Below are 16,331 nucleotides of genomic sequence, written 5' to 3'. Positions count from 1 at the left end.
TTTGTAAACATTGCACTGACTCCAAAACCACGTTCCTGATGAACACTAACCTGTTGCTGCTACCTACTGATGTGCTTGATGCGAGTACTGTAGAGCAATGAGTCGCATGTCAACACAAGCACCGAAGTCAACATTACCTTCCTTCAAGTGGGCCAACTGGCGGTGAATCGAGGAAGTACAGTACATACTGACGAAACTAAAATGAGCTCCAACATGGAAATTAAGCGTTTCCGGACACATGTCCACATAACATCTTTTCTTTATTTGTGTGTGAGGAATGTTTCCTGAAAGTTTGGCCGTAACTTTTTGTAACACCCTGTATATGCGGACAAACATGTTCAAAGAATAACTTTTCTAGTTCTTCCAGTTTATTACTGTAAGTGGGAGGAGAAGGATAGGTGAAGCATTAACTCGATTAATCGGAAATGGGGAAACAAACTCTCAAGCTTTCGCCTGAATCGATTTATGGAAACCACAGACCCAAATATGAATGCATCGACAGGGATCTAAACATGGGAAGAAATCCCAAAGTCGTGAAATAATTGATGCAGAGTCATGAAATTTCGGGACTACATTTGTCTTGTTAACATATTTAAGTGATAACGTTGCACGTTCAAAAGATAATGCAAGGGTGGGAAGACTCATTGCAAACGTGAAATGCTGGTGTAACCGACAAAAATTGTATGCAAGCACACAAAAGGCCATACATTGTATCATACAAGTGCCGGATGTCAGTTTGTGGGATGAATTTCCATGCCTGTTGCACTTGCTCTGTCAATACAGAGACAGTTAGTGCTGGCGTGGAAGACGTCCCATACATGCTCCACTGGAGACAGATCTGGTGATGGAGCAGGTGAAGGCAACATGTGGACAACACTCCGTAGAACACGTTGGGTTACAACAGCGGTACGTGGGTGAGCGTCATCTTATTGGCAAACACCCACTGCAATGAATGGCAGCACAACTGGTCGAATCACCAGACTGGCGCACAAATTTCCAATCAGAGTGCGTGGAATACGCAAAAGTGTGCTCTTTCTGTGAAGCGAAATCGCACCATAGACCATAACTCCAGGTGTGGGTCCAGTGTGTCTAGGTCACAGACAGGTTGGTTGCAGGTGCTCATCTGTTCGACTCCTAACCAACACACGGCTATCACTGGCACCGAGGCACAACCGGCATGAGAAAAAACTCCGCACTGCGATGAGCTCTCGCTTGACACCACAGACGTCGCAAACGGCGGTAATTTGGGGTCAAAGGAATGGACACGTTATGGGCTCTGGCCCGGAGCTGGCCTTGAAGAAACCGATTTTAAAGACACTACTGTGTCACTGTGATGCCAACTGGTGCTCAAATTGTTGCTGCAGAAGCAGTACGATGCACGATAGCCATACGCCGAACACGATGGTTTTCCCTCTCGGTAGTGCCATGAGGCCGTCCAGACCCCGGTCTTCTTGCGGCCGTACCTTCCCGTGACCACCGCTGCCAGCAATCATGTGCCAGCGGCTACATTCCTGCCAAGTGTTTCCGCAATATCGCGGAAGGATCATCCAGCTTCTCGTATCCCTAGTACAAGACCTCTTTCAAACTCAGCTAAGTGCTGCTAAAGACCTCTTCGTCTTCGTAAAGGTATTCTTGTCTAACATTAACTCACTACGTCCAATCTCTAAGGTTACAGCGCTTATTTAAAGCAAACCTGATATGCATTCTCACGGTGACCCTACTAGCGCTGCTCTTATGTGACTGGTACGAAATTTGAATAGACATCTTTCAGATGTAAAAACACGCCCACCAACTTTCGTTCATCTCGCAGGACTCCTCGTTGGTGTTCGGATATTTTCCGTCTGTGTATATCTTATTGAACGTTAAGATTTTCGTCTTTACCATTACGTCAACTTGCTCAGTGCTGCAACTTGTGTGTTATACCAATGCGGGGAGCCTCTCCTTAATGCTCCGGTATTTTACAAATACGAATTTAATATTTTACGTGACTGCGCCTGATACACGAATGATCCACCGCCCGTGAATGCCTCAGGGAAAAGCCACAGTTCACCACCGCACTGCGCAGATCAGGAAATGTACACGCCAGACACTCGCAGAACTGACGGACGCTCTGGCTAAGAATCCTCAATTCGTTTACAAGAAAGTTGGGCACGGTACTTGCATCTACACTTAGGTCAGGGTAGAGCGGGGGACGCCGAACGAAATAAAATTTTCCTGATAACCATAGGCCGGAAGCGCACCGTTGAGGAACTACGGCCACAATACGACGGCCAATCAGCGACGAGCACAAGGAAGTTCGACCGATAAGCGACAGTGTTTGGGTGTGCCTAGCAGCGCGGTTTCGCCCGACTAGGCTACTGCTCTATTACACTGTGGCTATTGAGATCCACTGGCCTTCCAGCCTTATCTTCAATACAAATTCTTTTATGTCTCTATGCACTAGCAAAACTTGAATCCTGTGACCTTTAGATTTGCACCTAAGTGCAGTACCACATGCACTTACCATAAAGTAACGGTATTACGGTGTTTTTAGAATTGTTGATTTAATAATCAAACTTTCGTTGGACGTAACCAGCCATTGCATAGAAAACGAAAGTTTGCTCAGGTTTGACTGTTGAGCTAAAAATCATTATCCTCAACTAATTAAAATACATTGCGGGAAAAGAAATCCTTACACCAAGGAGGAGTTGTGCGACATTAACGAAATTTGGTAGGCGTGTTTCTACACCTGAAAGATGTCTATGCAAATTTCGTACCAGTCGCATAAGAGTGACACTAGCAGCGCCAAATCAGGTTTGCTTTAAATACACGCTGTAGCGGTCGAGAGTGTTCGTTACCTTTGAGATTGGACGTAGCTAGTTAACGTTACACAAGAATGCCCATAAGACGACGAAGAGACTATTATCAGCACCTCAAAAATGGTTCAAGTGGCTTTGAGCACTATGCGACTTAACTTCTGAGGTCATCAGTCGCCTAGAACTTAGAACTAATTAAACCTAACTAACCTAAGGACATCACACACATCCATGCCCGAGGCAGGATTCGAACCTGCGACCGAGCGGTCGCTCGGCTCCAGACTGTAGCGCCTAGAACCGCTCGGCCACTCCGGCCGGCATCAGCACCTCACTGAGTTTGAAAGAAGTCGTGTAATAGGGCTATGAGAAACTTGATGTTCCTTCTGTGATACTGCAGAAAGCCTTGGCAGGTTGTTGGGTTGGGTTGTTTGCGGATGGAGACCAGACAGTGAGGTCATCGGTCGCATCGGATTAAGGAAGGATGGAGAAGGAAGTCGGCAATGCCCTTTCAAAGGAACCATCCCGGCATTTGCCTGGAGCGATTTGGGGAAATCTCGGAAAACCTAAATCAGGATAGCCGGACGCGGGATTCAACCGTCGTCCTCCCGAATGCGAACCCAGTGTCTAACCACTGCGCCACCTCGCTCGGTTTGGCAGATTGTAGCCACTGTTCATGATTGCTGGCAGAGTTGTCACGAGACTGTACTGCCGCAAGAAGACAGGATTTCGGATGGCCACATGGCACTACCGAGAGGGAAAACCATCGTGTTCGTCATATGGCTCTGGTGCATCGTATTGCGTCTGCAGCAGCAATCTGAGCAGCAGTTGGCACCACAGTGATACAACAAAAACTGTTACAAATCGGTTACTTCAAGGACAGCTCCGAGCCAGATGCCCTATAGCGAGCATTCCACTGACCCCAAACCACCGACTTTTGCGACTTCAGTGGTATCAAGCGAGAGTTCATTGGAGGGAAGGATGAATGTTTGCTGTGTTTTCTGATGAAACCTGGGTGTGCCTCGGTGCCAGCGATGGCCATCTGTTTATTAAGAGGCGGCCAGTTGACGGCCTGCAACCAACCCGTCTGCGTCGCACACTGGACCTACACCTGGAGTCATGGACTAGGGTACGATTTTGTATTACGGCAGGAGCACTCTCGTAGTTAGTCCACGCACCGCGACTGCAAAATTCTACGTCATTCTGCTGATTTGATCTGTTGTACTGCCATCAAGGACTGCATTCCAGCAGTATCTTACAATAGAATAACGCCGGCTCACTTAACGCTGTTGTAACATGCTTTACAGAGTGTCGACATGTTACCTTCGGCTGCTCGATCACCAGATCTGTCTCCAATCTGGCACATACGGGGCATCATCGGACGACAACTCCAGCGTCATCCACCACCGGCATTAACCTTCCCTGTAATGACCGACCAAGTGCAATAGGCATGGCATTCCATCCCATAAACACATCTGGCACCTGTACAACACAACGCATACACGTTTGCATGCTCGCATTCACCATTCTGGCGGTTACACCGGTTATTAATGTAGCAGCATTTCACGTTTGCAATGGCTTATCTCGCACTTACATTAATAAGTGATCGCAGACACACATTCGAATAGAAGGTTCTTTAAATCCTCCCAACGATGTTTCGCGAGAAATACGCCGCCTTTCAAAACAGATTCTCATTTGAGTTCTTAAATTCAATTCCTAGTACGATACGGTGAGTGGTGAACTCTGCAGGCCGTACCGACCGCAAGAGATTTTTATTCTAAGCGCCGTACATTTTAGTGGTGTGTGTTAATGTCTGGAATCTATTGAAGCGGTACAGCCAGGAAACAAGAGACATGCTGGTGCACCTGTTCCACCGACTTCAGATCGTATCTCACATGTGTGTCTAAGGAGTGTTGGAGCGGAAAGGTGGGCAGCCCGCAGAATTTGCCTTCTGCTTTGGGCGATTACTCGTAGTAAACCGATCCATATTGCCGTCCTTGTCTCAGTACCACGGCTACACTCCGTTCATCATAAGAATGAACCTGATGTTTACATTACGCCATGTGTTCTTCCGCGTTTGCTTGAATCTCATTGGATTTCGTTCCACGTGGAGCTCTAGACACGGTGTGTCCAATACAGTCAAGTACGACCACAGGGATACGTTTTCTGCTGTGTTATACGGACACAGACTGCGCGATAATGCGAGCCAACAGCTTTACCGACGCATTAACGTTTGACAGCACTGGCCGGCCTGCTGGTCCAACTAGACGTGCGAAGAAATGTCGAATGTCATTTAATTTTTAAAGAGACAGAAATAATATTCGGCAAAACTCCAGCACTACCGCACGCTTCTTAGGTGGCCAGACGGAGAGCATAAAATGATCTCGCTCTCACCTAACACATTCTAATTGCAAACAAGATGATGAAAATTCTTAACTTAAACACAGAGTAATTTTTCTGATGCAAAACCATACTGCAGGGATTTCACCGTACTTTTAGAATACTTAAGCCAATGAAGGTATTAATTACAGTCAGTCGTCTGGTAATCTCTTAGTTCCTTCCTTATCAGAATCCGAGAAATACATTTCAGTTCTGCAACTGTCATCCACGACGTTGATAACGAGTTGATCAACAATAGCAACCACGAGGGCACCCACGCGCTGCATTTTCTCTTCTTTTACGACATGCTTTTCTATATCCCGCCAACGTTCGGCAGTGACGTATGAAAAGCTGCGTGCGTTAGTTCCGGTTCATCTGGCAGCTTAAGTCTTGTTATTTGTCGGGCCAAACCCCTTAACTTGGCTCCAGATCCGTTTGGTTGGGATCTTATTGTAATGGTACAATGAAAAATGTAAAAATGCAGCATGGGGTATGGTGTGCCCGAGGCTGTGAAACTGATTGTTTTTCATGTTTATACGGCACTTATTACTCTGGTTCGTGTGATATTACATCTGTGGTATAAAACAATGGACATAGTGCAAATGAAGAGTATTTGATTTTTCATTTTTGACTAAAAATTAAACTGTTATATTTTCTTAATTTAAGGAACCTTTATTAACATTTGATAAAATTTCGATAATTAAGGATTTGAAATGAAAGCAGGAATTTCGAGTGCAATATGTAATTAGAAACAAGGAGACGTGCTCTATTCGTTAAAAATGATGATGACTGTTTCAGTTACGAGATGTAAGTATTTCAGATTGAACGAAAAAAAGATGAATCTGGCTAGACATGAACCAGCGATCCATGAATTGCACAACATTATAGCGCTACGGTGTGCTGCGACTTCTGACCGATCATCGCGTTTGTGGTTGTTTACATCAGGTTTATTCTTACAATGAACAGAGTATAGTGCTAGTGCACGGGAGGTGCACCGCTTGGCATGCCCCACTTGACAAACCGGTTTTTCCGTTGCCGTTGCACCCAGACCAGCAGAGTAGATAGCTGCGTAAGCGCGACCTACAGGTCTTCAAACAGCTGAGAATAGTGGCAGCCCCGTCTCAGCATTTATACACCATTTACGTTATTTCTTATCATACTGCTACGATGAAATGTGAATTCACAACCATGGCAACGAAGACCACACACACAAACTAGGTATGCCTAACAAGAAATAAAAACGACTGGCTGGAAACACACGCATTTAACGCACAGAAAACACGTTCCACTCTAGAAATCATCACTGAAGGCCCGTATTCACTAATCAGTTTGTTCAAAAGTGTTTCTGTGGTCCACATGACATGCCCGGCATGCATGAAATAAATTCTACATTTGATCAATAGTTACTCAACGATAAACATGTATGCCAAATTACACGGTCATAATCAGTACGTCGTGATGCCCACGCACGATTTAACGATAACTTTTAGACATAGTGATATACGAACAAACAGGCTTAAAAATTTGTGTGTGGAGTTCTACTTCAGCAAATAGTTGACAGCATCAGCAGCTGAGATTTTTTATATAAGAACTCATTTAACAACTGCAAGTATATACTCACTCAAGAAGCTCCCCTATACCATCATAAGCTCACTGAAGTTATTTTGTTCTACTCACATAAGAGGTAATGTTGGGGGCGATATAGGCGCAGTCAGCCTCTAAATTGAAAAGCGTGCAGCACTCGTGGTGGAAGAAGGCGCCTTTCCAGGAAGAACGCTACAACTGCCGTTCACTGTGGCGGTGTAGAACAGTGTGGACAGATTTACGTAGATTCCGTGCATATGTTTTTAGTGCATCTGTATTACCCTGTTAGCAATTAATATCTGTATTCAATGTAGAGTGAAGGCACTTCGTGGAAAATAAACACTCCCTCCTTCCTTCCCCCCCCCCCCCCCCCATGAGAATTTGAGCGCTGAGTCGACGGAAGTTCATAAGGCGAGCACGGGAAAGGTCGATACAACTTTGTGAAATATCCTGCACTTACTTTCTTTTTACGTAGTGTGGTACGGAGAGTGGGGAATCGTCTGCCCTTCTTTATTTTCTGAACATAAGAAGGAGGGAAGTGCACTATCATCATCCGGCAACCTATCTTCCCTCATGCTTCTAACCTCCAGCCCCGCCTTTCCACCCTGTTAACCCCAAGAACATGACTTAGCCATTAATGCGGTTCTCTGCACTTACATGTGGTACACATCTACACTGTTTCTTCTTACTCCACTTCACTGAATAATAAACATCAATTTTATATCATGAAAACACTATTTTTTTAAAGTCAGCGGCTCTTCCATCCCTTGCAAAGCGAAAACTCATAGTCTACAGGAAATATGAATAAGACATCACAACCCAGCACTCAGCATTTTTTGTATGTTGTTCTTGACGCTCCCCACTCCTACCGCACAAAAATTTGAGACTACGCGAACTTTTTCAACAGTCGACATTTTTTTTTAGGTCTTCGTTACGTGGGCTACAGTATTTTCATAAGCGAAGTGTTTATGATATGTTTAACCCGTAGAGTAGCTGCACGTATGCAACTGACACAACCACACGTAAAGCCTTGAACTCGAAAGTTTTAAAACTGTATAAGGATATTTTTATTTATTCAAGGAACAGGGTCGCTATTATCTATTCAAGGAAAAGGGCCGCTAGTATCTCGAAAAAGACTTCTGTATGACTTTCTTCCTTATTATAGAATGCTTACCTCGTTTTCTTACTCACTTAACTGCATATTATCTCACAAGACTGTATCTTAATCACTAAAATCGGAGTAGTTTCTCTAGATATGGCATAAATCAGCTCCTGTATGCCACATACTTCAACAATGACTTCCTCATTATTCGGTTACTTTTTTTTTTTTTTTTTTTCTTTTTTTTTTTTTTTTGCCGCTCTCATGTTCCATTCCTTCCTCATGTCCTCTTTCAGCGATTTCACTTGTTACTCCTGCCGATAGTTTCACCTTCTTATGTTCACATGCTTTTTTGTCGTTTTCTATTACAATTCATTTATAGCGCCCACGGTCCTGGGTAAATTTGTACATTAAAAATGTACCTTACCCCAAGATGATATCACGATCTAAATGCTTATCTGTCATCATTATTGTACTCATCAGCATTCAAAGGGTATTCTGATAACTAGGACTTTCAGTATTTTGTGAAATCAGATGTGATGCTATATGCATAAGAGACAGAAGAAAGAATACTTTACGAGATGCTCCTTGGGAGTTGACTGCAACACAAAAAAGGCTCAAACAAACCAAAATTATCACTTCTTCGAATTAGACTGCAAATGTAAGGTTATAGCACCATTTAAATGAAAATATATCATCCAATTTATTGCAAAAGGAATTAAAAGATATTGTGAAAAACTCAATAACTGTGGTATACGTGACCTATAAGAAAATTTACATTTCGATATTTTTGGTTTGAACTCTAAAGAGTACTCTTCGTCTTTTGTTACTTAATTAAACAGTCGTTCTCTTCCATGACGGAAATATTTGATTTAACACGTCGAAGGCATCACTACAGAACTACGAAGTTCAAGCGAGCGGTAGGTTTCGGTACTGTGGTTCGTTACCTAAGGTGATTCGAAGGTAAGGTGATTCTACTCACAGCTTTGTCTCTTCGTAGACAGAGGTCACTTTGGCGGAGGGCGTCTCTGGCAACCCTTGAGGTTGATGAAGAATGATTTGTACAATCGTTCTCGAGACATTATGAGGCTTAATGACATGCAAACACCAGTGCCATCGTAGTTACACAATGCTTACCTAATAGCCAGTATACCAATTACTGATAATACTGAAAGTCTTACAAGCACATCTCTCATCAAGCGAAAGAGGATGAGAACACCACAATGCTTACTTGTCGTGGTCATGTTCGAGGCTATATTCATTTGCTTTATACTAACGTAAGAAGTGACTCTTCCCTCCTCCCCGGTAATGTAAACAACTGGAATTCATTTCAGCTGTCAATAACGCATTAGCTCAGCAACAAGCGCAATGCCGTGAAACCGTTTTTGAGGTTCCTACTGAAATATCGATGAACGCTGCCTTCACACCTTCACGAAGTGTAACCGTGGTCGCAGTAAATTGCATGGCGTTGCTATGCAACGACGACCGCAACATATAAGCATAGTGGCACAGTGGAAGTGGACACTGCCAAGACGCTTTCTATTCCTAGAGCGGACCGGAGGACTTCGACTCTTGGGTTACGGCATATCTACATAGAAAGCTACACGCCGAAGCATAAATACAGCGTCTTTAGCCCTAATTTTAAACTGAACAAGGAGGAGAGAGAGCAGTGAACACATGCAGTAACCACAAACAGTACGTGAAAAGGCAACTGTCTTGGGGAATTAACAGCGGGAACTATAGGTTTTAATTTACACCTACCAACAACAAACTTCTCTTCGAATTCTCTAGCGAAGAGAATCAGTTGCTCTGAAGTGTGATTATATTTAATCGCTCACTTGTGGACAAGATCAACAAGTTATTTTCTATGGCGCTTTTCTATGTTACGAAACCTAACAAGTGTTTAGATACATATCAAAACGAACACGCGGAAGATTATTACAAGCGAAACGGATAGACATTGAATAATCAAAGAGATCGATACCGGTTTATTTCGTCATTGCAAAATCAATGCAGTTAACAAGTAGAATCGTGAGGAGATACGCAAAAAATGTGACACTTTTCCCACGGCCAGTCTTTCAATACGTTATCGTGATGATTTGGCTCGCTTCGCGACTCCGCAGCAGAGTGTGTGTGTGTGTGTGTGTGTGTGTGTGTGTGTGTGCGCGCGCGCGCGCGCCCTCTGGTGTCTACACAGCTTATCTCAACCACGGAATTGGGGCACTGGCCAGTGATAGCACCGAACGGCAACGACACTACATGGAAGAAAAGCAATCGCTGCGACGGTTCACTACGTTAGCATGGTTTGAAAAGCGGCTGAAAAGTTAACTACGGGTACTGAGGCGCAGGTGTCACTATGAGCTGAAACAACGTAAGGTGAGAATACGGGGCATTTACTCGGAAGAGGCGAACCCACGAGGCATAACGCTATTCGCCTACTTCCGAAGCAAGTCCTGCACACTTATCTAGATCACTGCTTCGATAGTCCCGGCACAGCACTACATATAAAATATCAGAAAAATTTACGCTATGTATCCCAAGAAACATGTCCAGTTTTCTACAAATGAATGTTATAAATTCATCCCGAAATACCCTGCTACTGTGTTGCTATCTAATGCTGACAGAAACACCCAAATTATATGGAATGGATCAAAGCTTGCAGTGCGTCCCATATAAGAGGAGGCATTTAGTGTTTCACGAAAGGTTACATTTCGAAACTAGATTATCGCCAGCGGAAGAGTATTTTGTTCTTCAAAAAGATACGAGACGGGATGCTCCCTAATATTTGCTGTGAGACTTTTTTAAATAACGTAACACGGATTGGAGTTAAATGAGGAGGTGAAGGAACCGGCACTGCATAGTTTTTTATCTCCACTGTCACGTAAACATGACACGACGGGAATGAGGTCTGCCCTTCTTATATAGGACCATTTGTTTTCCTTACGCAGATATTGACACAAATTGGTATCTTTACGCCTTCCTGTTAAATATTTCGAGTTCTGTTTGGGTAAAGCACATCGTTCCATTAAATGATACCAGGGTTGGTGCAATGCTTCTGCAGATAAACACAAAATCACTTTTCGAACCATTTCAAAAATATGAGATGTGTACACATTGTGCGAGTCACCCTGTACGTTCACTCTCACAGTCTTCCTACAAGGTAGTTCCTACGTAAAGCTTGCCACAGTTTCGTTTCGGAAGTGAATTGCTATAAATGTATTCAGGGTAAATTAGCATAGTTATATCATATAGAAACCATCACCAGTATTCACGAAATTCCTACGCCCATGAAAACCGACACATTTGTTAAATGTTTCCTGGGCTAAATTGGCACAGCAAAATCACACTGAAACTAGTGAGTCCAGAAAAACTGCAATACTTGTTTGTAGTAATGAATGGTAGTATGACGACGACAGACGATACAGTTTATCGGATCTTCGTCTCGGTTGCCTACGCCCGGGGGCGCGTTTCCCGCTGACCTGCACATGCCTGGTGGCTGAGCTACTACTCACTTTGTAGGTGAACAGGTGGCTGTCGGGCTGGGCTGCGCTCCTGTCCCTAGACGCAGACCGCTTGCGGCCCGCACAACGCACGCACTCGCAGCGCCACAGACACTCACGCACTGAAGCCGCGCGGAGTACCGCCACTCGCGTGCCTCTGCCCCCTCCACCACGGTGCCGGCTGCCCCCTCCCCTTAACAGGCTGCTTTCTAGCCGCAGCCGCCACGTGCGGCGTGCAGCGTTCCGTCCTGGAAAGCTGGCGGCAGCTACCTCAGAAGCACGTCACCTTGTGACGCCAAACTTCACTGCAGCAGATAATTTTCCAGCTGGTCGCGCACGAAGAACAGTCGCCTAAATACATAAGGATCCATTTCTTGATAACTAAGAAAACTTAACTGAATGCACCGTGCTTTTAAATGTTCCTCTCCTTCCCTTCGAAGAAGCTTGTTGCACTCTTCTCTCTGGTCCAGACGATGAGGGACCCACGTAATGCTATTAACCAACATCATAATCCTACGGGTAGTGAAGAAAACACTGTTGCCAAACGTCCTTCACTATTATGGCCATTAATTTGTTTAAACACGAATAGTCAACCTCGTTTTAGCACGCCATCCGAGGTTAATTACAATCTACATTTGGCACTGTTAATAGAGTAAGAATAATCTACAGAGTGGGCATAGTTAACAGCGTATATTGACAACATTATACCGAAACAGCCATGTGACGTTGGTATGAATCTGTTATTTATATTTTGCACTAAGCCGAAACTTTTGAGGAACAGTAACAGTGCCAGACTGTTGTTGCTGTCGTGGCAAATCTTAATTCCTCAGAGGAGGAAAAGTTGCTTTTCATAGTCAAAGGGCGATTTGTGCGTCGATTAATATCGAGACACATTGCAATAAAGGCATAAAAATGTAGGGTTAATTTATATGGCTACATGCCTACATATTTACAAAACAGCTGCTGGAGAAATTCGGTAGTGCAGGAGCATGCTGCCAGTCAAGCTGTTGAAAGCATGCGTACATATTTCAATCAGTCGTTTCTTTCGCAGCAATCAGTTTTCCAAAACATAGCGCTTATTTCAAAGAAGTCAAAGTTTCCATGTCGCAATGAATACAAGCGATTCATATTTTAGTTTTTGAAAGGATGAACAAAGATTAGAAAGATTCAACCAGAAAGTAAAAACGGGAGAATTTCGCCCCTTAAGATCCTTCAATGTGTTGTACATAACGCTAATTTGCTGTATGTCCTATTTCCATAATATAGGACACTTTCACTTTAGCGTAGGAGGAGGCCATTTCGCAATGCCACTGCAGCATAATTTATTAATACAAAGACTAGAAAATACGATAAAGTCCAGTAAAAAACCTAAAAAGTTGTGCTGGCTATATCTTCTTTCCCTGTTAATACAGGGATATCTGATCTGTGACATTTGTCGCGAATAAGAGACATGCCCTTGAGTTGATCTCTTCGAAGTTTTAAGCCAAGTTCATTCCATACATGGTTTGCAAATTCTTAAGATATCTAACATCTGCAGTACTTTTGAACGAGATCTGTCTGCAATACCGACGTAATTATATTTAAAGTCTACAGGGCATTTACAGCTAAACCTTAAGCCGCGCAATAGTCGCGTGCCATTTGGTGGTAATATATGTTGGCGATGAAATCTGGATGCTCATTCCGTAGATAATGTTACTCTACAGTCCTGCTCTACAGGTTTAAGCTCTGCTGCTACAAATAACTGCACTCAGACTAGCACTTATTCGACCACTGGACAGAAAGATACAACCCGCTTCCGGTATTCACTTAGCCACCAATCTCTCAAGTCTGAGCACAATGGTGAAAAAGACAAGAATCCACAACCACATTTGTGTACACACCCCCATTCACTCCACGTCACACAAAATGTTTGTAACGCCTAACTTACTCTTTGTAATCCCGAGCTCGATTTCCGATTTCTCTTGTTCAAAGCAGCTCCTGCAGATTGTTCACACTTCAGCCATTCAGTCTGTCTTCACTGTGTTTACAGAATGATTCACTTTTACTTCTTCGATGAGCAGTCCTATGGGTGACGACCCACTTCTGTTAAGCTATATTCCACTACCTGATTGGTTGCAAGAAGGGGAGGAGGGGGAAGGGGGAGTTAACGGACAAAACGGCGAGGTATCAGTCTAGAGATGGGTCATCGGGAGTTAGTGACGTCAGCCAGAATTTTGATCGAATTATGAAAGTATGTAGGGGTGATAAAATAGAGGCATTGAAAGCCATATTGATGCCGGAGTTGAGAAATAAGAGATCATACTATACGGATCGGGACGGTATGCAGGATAGGGAGCAGAAGAGAGCTCCCCCAGGACTCCTTTGTGGCGAGAGAAAGCTCACCCATATCTGACTCTCCGCCAACCCGACTAAGGAGTAAGGCAGTTATAGTGCAAATAAGGCCTTATGGCACGGATATTCGCAATAGTAAAAGCGAGAAGTTTAAAAACGTAATCAACATCAATTAAACTGAAAATAACAAAAAAATACGAGAGAAATAATCTGATCACTAGGTGGATGGGGACCCCAAGGTTCTGCATGTAACGGGCGACGTCCCTCCCACAGCTGTTCTCCTATCCGTTGTAGTCAAATTGTTACCGATGGGAATAACATCCACTGCCTCGGAGGAAGAATAATAATCCATTCAACTGTTCTTTCATAATCAGATAGCATCAAAGATGAAGAATCCTTAAAGTCTTTTCGTCATTGGAGTGCTACCCCTAAAAACAGGGCCAACCATTTCTAAAAGCCATTAAAACAGTGTAGAAGAGGGATGACCAAGGCAGCTGGTACAGGACATAGAGTAGAGGGTTCTCCAGATCCAGCATACGGCGGGAAACGTCCCAATCCCATCTACTCTGACAGCGTCCAAATGTAGTTTAAAACTTTATATCTGAGAATGAAACTCACTTTCTCTGAGGGAAAAAAAAACTTCAACCGTTTGTACGTCGCCCGCCAGTGTTACAGGCTGAGAATATGGACGATCACGCTTAGCATGGAGAAGCAGAGGTAAGAGGCATTTCCCAAATTGCGAACTGCTTACTGTCTGTGAGGCTCCGCAATGACAACATGGGAGTTACTCAGTACATAGCAAGAAACTATGGATTAACCTGATATGACCTATGCGGAGGCGATATGTAACGATGGTTTCTTTCCGGGAGGAACGGAAGGGGAACGCCATACAAGAGTAGCCTCCTTCATAGCGTGGAGTTTATTTGAGGGTGCTGCAGCCCACCAGATGAAGTTCCATCTCCAAGTAAGGAGAGGTCTTACTTCCCCCGCAAAGGAGGATATAATGTAAAATTAGTTCGAAGATCGGATCACTTTCATATCTCCCGCTTCACTATACGGTGTCTAATAGCAGAGCTGCACAACGCCATGCATCGAGAACGTTTTCCATATCGCCTAAGTCCTTCACATACAATTTTCGTTCGATTAGAACAACGGCTGCGAGGAACTGGTACGTTTGGAACTAGAAGGCTTGACAGTGGTTATCCACCAACGCACACCTGGGTTTGTGGATCGTATGTATAAAGCATGCGTCAAAGGCACACCTTGTGCAACAAACAGCAGCACCGGTACAGCACACAACTCAGAGCTCATTATCTCCATTATGAGCGTACAACGAAGCGGGAGATTTGAAAGTGATTAGATCTTCAAACTTATTTTACATGCAAATGGTCCATTTCTGGACATGGGTTACTTAAGACAACTTTATCTACTCACTCTCTCTACAAACCCTAGAAACTTGTAACAGGAATTGTGAAACCCGCTGTATAATACGGCGTGATGGCGGGTAAAGGAGAAGGAGATATCTTCAACGTGGCACTTAACGTTTCGAGATGTAGCTGAATAAAAAGAAAACAACACTGTCGCAAAGTGAGTCTCAAGTTTTTCAAAAAGAACTGAAGCATGGAATACATACCTCTTGAAGGAGTAGAAGCGGAACAGTTGTTGAGCTTTGACGACGCTTTAGACTACAAAGCTCGACCCACACTTGGGATGATGAGGCACACGATGAGAAGACATAGCGCTGCCAGCATTCCTTCTTACTTAGTCAGCGAGCCACAGCAAGGAGTCGCTTAAAAGTTCGTGAGCAGGGTGGTCTGTGGAGGAGGTCGCTTTGGACATTGCAGAGCCCTTCGACGATCCTGAGTAGATATTGCAATGTCTTTGGTTCACCGTGGCACCAGTCGACTGAGGACACGGGCTATAGAATAGGGAGTTCAAGCGGTGCGGGTGATCGCGGGGAGACGTCTCCGACAATCTCGTCGGCGCTATGTGACAGAGAGGAGGCGATGGTGACAGCTGAGATCGACAACCGCCAGCTGGCTCTTCAAAGAGGTCAACGTGGTAACTGGTCTGTCGGGCGGTGACAAGGAAGTGGCAGGATCGTCGGAAAGTGGTCACAGTCACAAAGATCGTCGTCTAGCGACCATCGTAGCGAAGCCACGAGATTGAGGAAAGAGATTGTAAGGTCAAAAGCTGAACAGGTGCCATGGGCGGCATTGAAGTGGACAGGAGTACCGTCACTGAGGAGAGACTGATCAAGACAGGAAAAAAAGCCAGAAAGCCCATACCAGACGACGTGGTACTTCTCCACAGGAATTAGTGTGCAATGAAATTCCCAAAGATGGAGGGAGAGTTGGTGAGTTAAGATGATCACCTCAAGGTGTGTAGTGTCTTACCTGGGGGTAAATAAACGTTACAATTTGTGATCGCTGCGGTCGCCTGTAAACGCAATACTATTGCCTCCAATGTGGTACTGTTAGGAATCTACTCACTGATGACATCTATAGGACCCAAAGCACAGATCCCTCCAGATGCTCTCTCGGGACCAGTATGGTTCCGACAGAATACACGTTAATCCTGTAGACCTGGAGTATGGTCGTCAGCGAAGTGTGTTTCTTGTACAGCAACGCAGATCGTTGAACAGTA

The 16,331-nt window shown here is 44.3% G+C and overlaps 1 protein-coding gene across 5 annotated transcripts in view; it reads right to left on the bottom strand.

Moving 5' to 3' along the window:
- The window catches only part of LOC124710616 (carnitine O-palmitoyltransferase 1, liver isoform), a 267,710-nt gene that overhangs the window by 148,272 nt on the left and 103,107 nt on the right, over positions 1-16,331 (bottom strand). For 3 of the 5 annotated variants that reach the window (XM_047240939.1, XM_047240942.1, XM_047240944.1), the window contains exon 1: positions 11,367-11,477. The exons of the other annotated variants lie outside the window; for them this stretch is intronic. The gene's annotated coding sequence lies outside the window, so the exon portion shown is untranslated. Of the gene's footprint in view, positions 1-11,366; positions 11,478-16,331 lie in introns of those variants that run through there. 5 annotated transcript variants of the gene reach the window in all.

This window comes from Schistocerca piceifrons, chromosome 1, assembly GCF_021461385.2.
Source record: "Schistocerca piceifrons isolate TAMUIC-IGC-003096 chromosome 1, iqSchPice1.1, whole genome shotgun sequence".
NCBI lineage: Eukaryota > Metazoa > Arthropoda > Insecta > Orthoptera > Acrididae > Schistocerca > Schistocerca piceifrons.
Note: the sequence above shows the minus strand (reverse complement) of the source record. Positions and strands in the feature narration are given on the sequence as shown.